Source organism: Vanellus vanellus (genome assembly GCF_965231255.1).
Source record: "Vanellus vanellus genome assembly, chromosome: 1".
Lineage (NCBI taxonomy): Eukaryota > Metazoa > Chordata > Aves > Charadriiformes > Charadriidae > Vanellus > Vanellus vanellus.
In genome coordinates this window covers 61320739-61330784 of record NC_138905.1, presented here as the reverse complement: position 1 = coordinate 61330784, position 10046 = coordinate 61320739, and positions in this window count along the sequence as shown.

Sequence of the window (10046 nt, the reverse complement as noted above, 5' to 3'; positions counted from 1 at the left end):
AAGTTTGCCAATGATACCAAGCTGTTTGGCAAGGTAGACACACTGGAGGGGAGGGATGCCATCCAGAGGGACCTGGACAGGCTACAGAGGTGGGCCCAAGCCAACCTCATGCAGTTCAACAAGGCCAAGTGCAAGGTCTTATATCTGGGTTGGGGCAATCCCAAGCACAAATACAGGCTTGGCGGGGAATGGCTGGAGAGCAGCCCTGAGGAGAAGGACCTGGGTGTGCTGACTGACGAGAAGCTCAACATGAGCCAGCAACGTGCAATTGCAACCCAGAAGGCCAACTGTGTTCTGGGCTGCATCAGAAGTGTGGCCAGCAGGTCAAGGGAGGTGATTCTGCCCCTCTACTCCATTCTCATGAGACCCCACCTGGAGCACTGCATCCAGCTCTGGAGTCCCCAACATAAGAAGGACATGGACCTGCTGGAGTGTGTCCAGAGAAGAGCCACAAGGATGATCCAAGGGCTGGAGCACCTCTCCTATGAGGAGAGGCTGAGAGAGTTGGGGCTGTTCAGCCTGGAGAAGAGAAGGCTCTGGGGAGATCTTATTGTGGCCTTCCAGTACCTAAAGGGGGCCTACAGGAGAGCTGGGGAGGGACATTTTACTAGGGATGTAGTGACAGGATGAGAGGGAATGGCTTTAAACTGGAAGAGGGCAGGTTCAGATTAAACATTAGGAAGAAATTTTTCACTTTAAGGGTGGTAAGGCACTGGAACAGGTTGCCCAGAGAGGTTGTCGAGGCCCCATCCCTGGAGGTGTTTAAGGCCACGCTGGACGTGGCCTTGGGCAACTTGGTCTAGTGAGAGGTGTCCCTGCCTATGGCAGGGGGGTTGGAACTCGATGATCTTCAAGGTCCTTTCCAACCTAAACCATTCTATGATTCTATGACAGTGGTACTTCTGCAAGATCTGCCCGGTGCCATTCCCCATTGTCATCATGAACGCCACCTTGACACATCTGGCATGAGTAATCATGACATTAGGTGGAGTTGTGCTCAGCTAAGGACGGTGGTATAAATGCGCATAAAAACTGCATGGCTGTATACCTGTTATTTGTACCCCTACAAGGAGTTTGCAACCTGCAATGTGCTCTGCACAGGCAGCAATGATCAAAAAAGATGCAAGCCCACAGTTTTATTTCTTACTTCATCTTTTTTTAATAAAACTAATATTATAACATTACTCATTTTTACGAATAGGAAGAAAGCTGGATGAGCAGCCAGGAGCAGACTCTCGACTGAAAGAAATGCATCTGGATGCAGGCAAGCTGCCCTCCCCATATGCTTTAGCCAGCGGAGCAGAGGCCACTAGCTCAGCAGGTTATTGCAGGTCTGAGGTGTCCCGGTATCACTCTCCATTCTTGCTCTGTAGCTCAGCAAACAAGACAGCCTTCGTTCAGCCTAACGGGGATTCCCAGCACAGAAACCAACTGCTTAGTCCCCCCCTAGCCCCTCCTTCCTTCCTGTACTTGGCTATCGACTTTTAAAATAAATTGCCTGCCCCAGCAGAAGGTGTAAATTAGCCTTATCTAAGGGGAGCCAGTGAGAATGAATGATGGGATGTGATGTCCAGCTAAAACTCAGACCCTGTTATTGCCTGTGCAAACCCACAAATCAAATTCGCTTGGAAAAAATGGAGGAAAACACATGGTCCTGATGCCCTGGCCCTTGATTAGCAATGAGTTGCAGTGGGCGAAGAACAATGAAGAAAAAAAACAACCAACAGTGGAAGTGGGGTACAAAAAACCCCCAAGGGGATCCCCGAAGTCATTCAGCTCAAGGTATGTGTGGAGCAGAGGATGTTCAGAAGGGACGATGCAGCAGGCACTCGGGAGGTTTCCTGGGCGTGATGGCACTTCTGGAGCAAGAAGGTCTGGGCTGGTGGCGGAGGCTGCTGCTGCTGTGCCTGCTGTGCGCCTGTGCTGGGACATGCTGCATGGCCCATGGGGTGACAAGGAAAGTCAGGACAGAAAGATGTGTGGAGAGACTCCCTGCAATATCCATTTGCTTTGAGCTCTGGCTTTGCCTCTTTTCTTTCCTTCAAAGACTGTTTACTTTACTTTGGTACTTAAAAAGAAATCAAGCAGGTTAAAGGTCAGCTTTATTATTTTTGTTGGGTTTTTTAAGAAGTTTAAACCATAGCCTAAGGAGATTACCTATGCCATTTGGGAAAGAAAAACCTGCATATAAAAACCAGCCATTTTAGACGAAGGTGAGGATGACCTGTCCACTACAGCAGGGAAGGTTTTATGGGCTACAAAATTAAAAAATGACAGGGACCCTGGATGTACTGGAACAACCTCTTCAGCTTTTCTCTCCATCACTAAGCTTGCTGATTCAATTCCTTCTGAATTCATAATTATACAAAAGAAGATCAGGGCTACCATTATAATCTTGCCAAAATGTTCCTTCCTTATGCAATGACTCCTATAATGATCCTACCAGAAACAGGATTGTTTTCTTCTGGGGCAAAGGCATAGGGTAGGCTCTTAAGGGGCTATCTGCAGAAAAAGAAAAAAAAAAATCATAGGAGTTTTTGCCAGCAACTTGAACAAGAACAGAGCTAAGCTTGTGCTGAATGTTTTTGAAAATCTCAGCTTTGATTTGTTAATGACCATTTGTATGATGGACTACTGCAAGCCATTTATCTGCAGAAATAAATACTCAGAATAGAAGAAAACAGGACATAGCCAGGCAAGCTGTGGTTTGTACCAAAGCTTCAGATTTGCTGAAAGACAGATATATAATATTCCTTAGTTTTTTTCTAGAAAACCACTACTGAAGAGTTTTTGCCAGCCTCTTTGAGTTCATGTCAAAAAATAATACTGAGAACTGACCTTTGGGGATTTTCCTGGATAGTGTTTCATAGTCAGATAGAAAGCCATACCCCTGAGTCAGCAAGGAATGGGCAGACCTGCTTTTAAACATGTGAAAGTTATTTATAGCAGTAATTTACTGAATCAGGCCTCATATGAGAGAGATAAGGGGGAAGATTTCATAAAAAGACTAAACTACAGGAAATCCTGGTGGAGTTAGATTTGAAATGTCACATGTCCCCTCTCCCCACCCTCCCTTTGAAAATGAATTTATTAGTTGTAGCAAAACACTTCTTTATAAAAGTGGTGGTGGTTCACTGGAAGATGGACTTAATGTGGTTGCTGCCAACCTGGTGGTAGACTCAGGTTAACATGGAGTATGAAATCCAAGCAAAGCCTCCAAATATCAATACAGAACAGATTACTGGAAGTCTTTCCTAGTCTGATAGCAAGTCGGACTCATAATTTCCTGAATGCTGACAAGCACCAGGCAAAGAAGCAACTAGCAAGATCTGCAAGAGAGATCGAGTGCCTACATTTGTTGTTTCCTTATAGGAACTACTCATTCTCTAAAAAGCAAACCTTGCTAGGGTGTCTCAAGTAGGACACTCAGGAACCACGGTACCACTAGACATTTTATAAAACTCTAGCCTGAATCTACAGTGAATTAGTCCAAAACAAGAATAGGTATCTCTTAACAAAAACTTGCCTGTTCTGCTGAAAGACAATATCTGTAATCACTGGTAAGAAGACCACATTTGGTTATTTTTTGTAATTCTTCCCCACTCCTCGAAGGAAGCTGAAATGACCTTCCAACAATAGTTTATTTCTTCTTGACTTGATCTGAACAAAGGCTTTCTATTCACATGCATGTGAAAGAGAGTGTGGATATTTTTGTGGTGAAAGATCAAATCTCTCTTTTGAACTTTGCAGTGGACAGGCTAATTGTAGCATCTCTGAGGCTTTCACTGTCCTTTCAGAAAGCAGCCAACTAAATGTTTGTTTGGAGCGTTTACCCAGAGCAAGAAATCTATATACCAGGGCAGAGGACTAAATTAATCTAGTCTCTTCTGCTGCTTCCAACACATTTCCTACTGGTGAGCAGGTATGGCCTCACAGTATTTCTGGGAATTTGCCACTAGATAAGCAATGTTCAATGCAGGCTGGGTGGACAAGCTGTGACTGGTCATAAGTCATGAAATTTTTATTTCATTTCTCAGGCTGATTTGAGCATTGTTTCTGTAACTGGAAGATCTTGCTTCAGCTTTTGACCAGGGCTTCTTCAGAAGGAACAGTTCAAGGAGGGGAGATATATAAACGAGATGCAGGAATTCCTTTCTCAGCAGTACCAGCTTTGCCAAAAGAAAAGCCAGATAACTTTATGATGTACAGTTTTAATTATGGTTAAGTGACTGTATTGACAAAAATGGCTTTTCTGCCATTTGAAGCAATCAGGGTGTCTCACAACACATGCATTTTTTTAAGTATTTTTAGAGATGGCCTCTGTGGCAAGGGTGATTTTGCAGGTGTTCAGGGGCATGCTTGTGTCAGAGGGGAAAATATGCAAATCTTCCCTTCTTTGCATGGCAGAACTTTAACAAAAGCTGTCCCTGACAGCCCCATTCAAGCACATGATGGACTCTGATCCCTCTCTCACGCTACAGTTGTCTTTGTACCAGGGTTCCCTGGAGGGGCTCTAAGAGCTCTCCCTCTGCCTGTTATCAAGCAGGATCCTATCCTCCATGCAATACTGTAGTTCTGCTGCAAACGGTGACAAGGTGCAAACTTGTAACTCTTGTGAGCAAACCTAACCCCTTGTACTTGCCATGGGAAAAGTAACGAGGGAGGCTCCAGTAAATCTGCTCCAATTTTAGAATGGAACACCAGGAGGAAATTGATCTATTCACTCATCTCCAGCGCAAGAAAAACCTGTCCCTCTGCTCTTTCACCAAAGTGAAATGTAGCCCCCACTCTGCCTCATTTTCTGTAATTGTCAATAGTTTTGTTTCTTCCAGAGTCACTTACCTAAGTCATTGACCAATCAGAGCCTTAATTTGGAACTCAATTTGGAACTTTTCAAAAAATAGCATTTTGGCTCTGGTATGAAGCAACTGTGATGGCCACTGCCATTATTTCTTCATAGACCAGGTGACTTTGTACATGTCCTACCTATCTGGGCTGTTTGTGCCTTCTCCATTAATGTCAGAGGAGGGCAATTTCCATGCCCATGAGACATGGATTGATCTGCATGCTATTGCCACTGATCTGGTGGGACACACTGGGTTAAGACCACATTAGAAACTTGACCAACAACACCGCTTCACTTCCCTTCGGAAAAAGCAGATTTATTGAACTGTAACACAAGTGCTTGGCTGTCAGAAGCTTTGCAAGTGTCTTGTTTGCAAGGGGCTGAGGCTGCCTGCCCTCTAAGCAGTACTCCAAGTCATCGAATCCTAAGAAATTAAAAACATTTTGATTTCCTAAAAAAATACCACTAACAATAAATCCTGTTTCAGCTAAAGAATTAGGCAATTTCCCCAAAATCTTGGAAGCAGGGACTGACTTACACATTGTCCCGGTGTGTCAATGATTTGAAAGACCCCTGACAGCCAAGACAAGGATAAAGATTTCAAAGTTACTCGCTTGGAGTATCTCCATTTTGAAATGTCCAGACCGAGGTCCAGTAAGCCTTATCCTTGTAAGCACCAAGTGACCACGGCTCAGGCTGAGGTCATGAGGAGCAGAAGGTGGCCATCAGCTTCAAAAATTCATGTGTAGGCAGCTCAAAGTGGCTTCTCAGAAACAGGTATTTCTAAAACCACTTTTGAAAATCCGGAACTCTTCACGCGGGGAAATCAAATGGTGAGTATGTGCGACCTGAAGCCATCCCCACTGAATCCAACCAGAATTTCACAATTATATTAATTTATATATATATATATATAAATTTATTTTTTAAGGCTGGATGCTTGTCTAGGTTGGGCCATCATCAGTTTGCACTATCTGGGGATCTAGTACTTGACCACTACCCATTGCCTCTTTCCACTCTGACACAATTTTTTCCTGGGAGCGCAAGGGAATTAACTACCTTGGGGTTTCTAAGGGCCGGAGCTGACTGAACATTCCTCATGGCACTGAGTTGTATGGGAATTTAGCAAACCTCTCTTCTCAGGCAGCAGATCCCTTGTCTCAAGAAATCTTCTGATTAAACTGTCAAGCTCTGGGACGTGCAGCTAAAGAGAACAACAGAGTTTGAAGGAACATTTAAAGAAATATTTTTGACAATTCCCAGTGAGGCCAGGATGATGACACACACTCTGGTCCTAGCAAACTCGCCTGGCAGGCAGCTAGGGCTTTATATGTAAATATAAACATATATTTACATATTTTCTAACATCTGGTTTGAATTGTTTTTCCCTTTGGTTCTATTTAAAGTATGTCTTGTCCTATTATCTCCAAGGCTGAAGTTTGGAGGAGTCTGTTAATAAACTCTATCGCTGCAGAGCCACAGGACAAACTCTCCCTCCTCCCTGGCTTTTCAGCCAGTTCCTTTACAGCTGTTCCTTGCTTGTATTTCTAAGTGCAACAGTATCTCCCCAGCCTATGAAAGGAGCACAGTTTTCTAAGTGGATTCCTGCTGGCTAGGGTATAATCTCACCACCAACTTCCAGGGATTTATATTCGGTTGGTCTAACCCATTTGTCCTAGCAGCCCAGCTTTTTAATTGTTCCTCGGCGTGGTGTCTCTTTCAGAGAGCGCCCTGCCATTAGCTCAAGGTCCCGTCCCCAGTTTCTGTGTCCAGGAAGAAAGGTTACCTGCTGCAAGGCTGGAGCCACGGCCGCAGAGCAAGATGGTGCCTCCGGCTGGCGATCCAAACAGCCTCCAAAGTGGAGGCGAAGACATGGCCAGGGGTTATTATGCAGTCCACGCAGCAAAACTAAACAGGACAGTGAATGAGATTTGGACTACGTGAGAGAGTGAGGGACATTATTTGTGTTAAACAAATAGAATAACGTGAAAGGAGAAAGGGCAAAAAGAAAATGTCAAGGCTGGTTGATGGCAGCATATTCAGACGGCCTCTGACAGAAAAGGCTTCAGCACTGAGTGCGCATTGTGAGAAAGCTCAGTGCCAAAAACCCCAGAGTCCACGATGGCAGTAGAGCTGCTTTGCTGCATGAAGAAGTAAGGTGATGTCCTGACCTGCAAGTGCACCTGTGGCCAACACCCACAGCTGAATTTTCTTTCTTTGATGGCAGTCAGCTATCTAATTCCTTCATGGTCCTGGGCCTGGTGCACTTCCGAGCGTGAACTCTAAGCTTACCAGACGAGTCAGGATGAGGAGCCTTCTGGTGACTCACAAAAAAAGTCTTGTAAAAAAATGCTTTTCCAAGGAACAATCGAGCGTCAGTGCAAATACATGCACTGTCCTTAATGTACAGTGCAGGGTTCTCTGTGCCCAGGTGATAGGCAAACCAAAGGTTTTTCTGCACTGGTGAAATTCCAGGCAATATGGGGCAGGGGGTAAGGGCTAAAGAGAGATAGCCAGAAACAAAATGCTCAGATCACCTATCCATCCAAAAAAAGTTGCTTCTCCAGCCAAATTACTCAGTCTTTTATGAGAAAGATGTCTTGGTTTGGCAAGGAGGAAAAGACAGCTCCACCAGACAATAATAATAATAATTAAAAAAAGAGCCCTATTTGAATACTGAATACCATTAATCCAGGGGAAACACAACTTGTTCTCTTCTGTGGTAAAACTTTCAGTTGAAACCCTGAAACCAGTAACCCTGGGACAGGTACCAGAGAGCCTGGGCTGATGCTAGCAAACGTCAGATTTTCTGTTGGCTCAGCATAAGCATTCCTGCAGCTTTGTCTCCAGAAGCATCTCATTGAAGTGAGATGTGAATCACTCAGATAAACGCTTAACTAAACTGATAGGCTTCTCATATACACCAAATTTACATGAGTATTGGACTGGTTATGACTTACCCTGTAGCTATAACTGAGGCTCTGGTGTTGCAAAGTTTATTATTACACATGCTTATGGAGTCACTACCAAATTCCTCTGTAAGCACATCTGTCTGCAATAACTGAAAATGCCACCTCTTCACCTCAATTTATCACCTTACTTTCACAGTCGCTGAAGTCTCTGAACGGAGACCAGGCGGAGCTGTGAGAGGAGTCACAACTACAAATCCAATGCAAACCTCTATGGCTAGAAACTGTGCTGTATCACTTCGCTCTGAATTTTGCTTCTCTTGCCAGCACTATGGGGTGGCTGTGGGCAACACCTCAAAGGCTGTGAGAGCACTGGAAGAGAGCTGCCTCCCGCTGTGTTGGCACCAGTCCTCTCCCTCTGAACCAGTGACTTGGGGCTGGTGAGCTTTGAGAAGCAGCGTCAAGCTCTCCTGCAAGTTTTTGTGCTGGCCTCTAAGCGCTCTGCTGCTGCACGGCAGGGCCGGGCAGTGCCGCTCACATGAGCTGGCCCCTGGACTTCAGCGAGCCTACCACAGAAGGGAGAGGGATCCCTGACACTATCACGTTACGCACACGCACAGGCTTTGCAGGATCAGAAATTGTTAATTTTTAGAGGTAAAGGAAGGGTTATAATGGACAAGACTATTTATGGCTCTATAAAGAAAACACCGCTGCTTTTGTCACTCGACTGCGTAGCTCCCCAGGCTCCTGTCTGGTTTCCTTGCTCCTGCCTTGCCCAGCCCATAAAAATTCAACAGCTCCTGAGAAACACTGGAATCCCCATGTAGCAAACATAAAAGAAGACCAGGTCTGGCTACAGACTCACTATGTAACTTCAACTAAGGCATATCACTGTACCTTTATCTCCTTTAATAAATAGGAAAATTAGACGCCCACCTTCCCACCCCACCCCAGAACTGTGCGCTCTCAGAGCTGTACAAACATGTACATAACTGCTTCTCGGTCTTTGCCACATAAGCGCATCATACCCAGCCATCCAGAACTTTCTTTCTAGAAGTCATTATTTTTAAAACAAAACAAATGGTTTGCCTTCACCTTCACTTTTCTCCTAGTGTGTTAGGAAAAAAAAAAAAAAAGTAGTTTCATAATTGCTGTTGCAGAAGAGACTTGCATTACATTTTCCACCACCCAGCACCCACACAGTTAGACCTTATTCACCTCAGGTACAAGCACACTCGTGCTGACTTTGAATATATACCTTACAATCTCTGACTCAGCTAGCATACAGCAGCTAATCATTCCCTTTGTAATGTATTAACGGCTGTTTGCCTTTCTGCATCATTGGCTTTTTCCCATTATTCCCACTGGTTGTTAAGTGGTGATGATGAATAAATCTAGCACCTACAGCCATGGCTTCTTGCTTTAAAAAGCTCAAGAGAGAGAAAATGAATGAAAGCCTTTTTTTTTTTTTTTTGCATGATTTCCAAACCTTGTATCCTAATCCAAACCGCCTGTAATTTAAAAAGCAGAATATACACCACAGGTATCTTGGCTGGCTGCATCAAGGGTGAAGTTTAATGGTGTCTTGCTCAGAGCCAACGTTAGGACATTGCCAATCATTTCCTTTATTTTAACAAGTCCCCAGCACACACAGCATACGTAACACCCAGTTTCCCTTATGATACCTACCCGCTTTCCAACAAAAACAATCTAAAACCTTCTGGTTATCAAGGGGACTCCAAAAAATGAAAATTTACTCCCTTTTTCCCTCTCACCAGCTGATTACACTGGCTGCTCAAAGCCATCTGACTGAAACAAACCCACATTTGACAGCAGCGGATGGCCACCAGTCTTTTTGGCCCAAACAACCCCTAAATTATACCAATAGGAACTTTTAAATTGTTAACAAACTGTCTTTCTCCCCGTCAGAGAGGGGAAAGGATGGTGACCGTCTGTCTCTGGGCTGCAAATAAGTTGTGCCGTGTCTGGTGAGCCAGTCTGCTCTGTCGCACCTGCAGCACACCTGGCCCACAAACCCCATTCATCTCCAGCAGACAAACCCCAGTCAGCTATTCTTCTCCACCAAACACTTCTACAGCTGAAAGCTCTGGGTGTTTTGCAGTGCCAAATGCTTCGTAGCACGGGAGTCTCTGTGGCCACCCACATTATATTCAAATGCAGAAACGAGCCAAGAAGCTTTGCATAAACAACTTGGTACAATGTGCTGAGATGCTGCTGTATTTCTGCATGACAAGTTCATTACCGTTTGGCCTCGGCTTATACTGATGTAC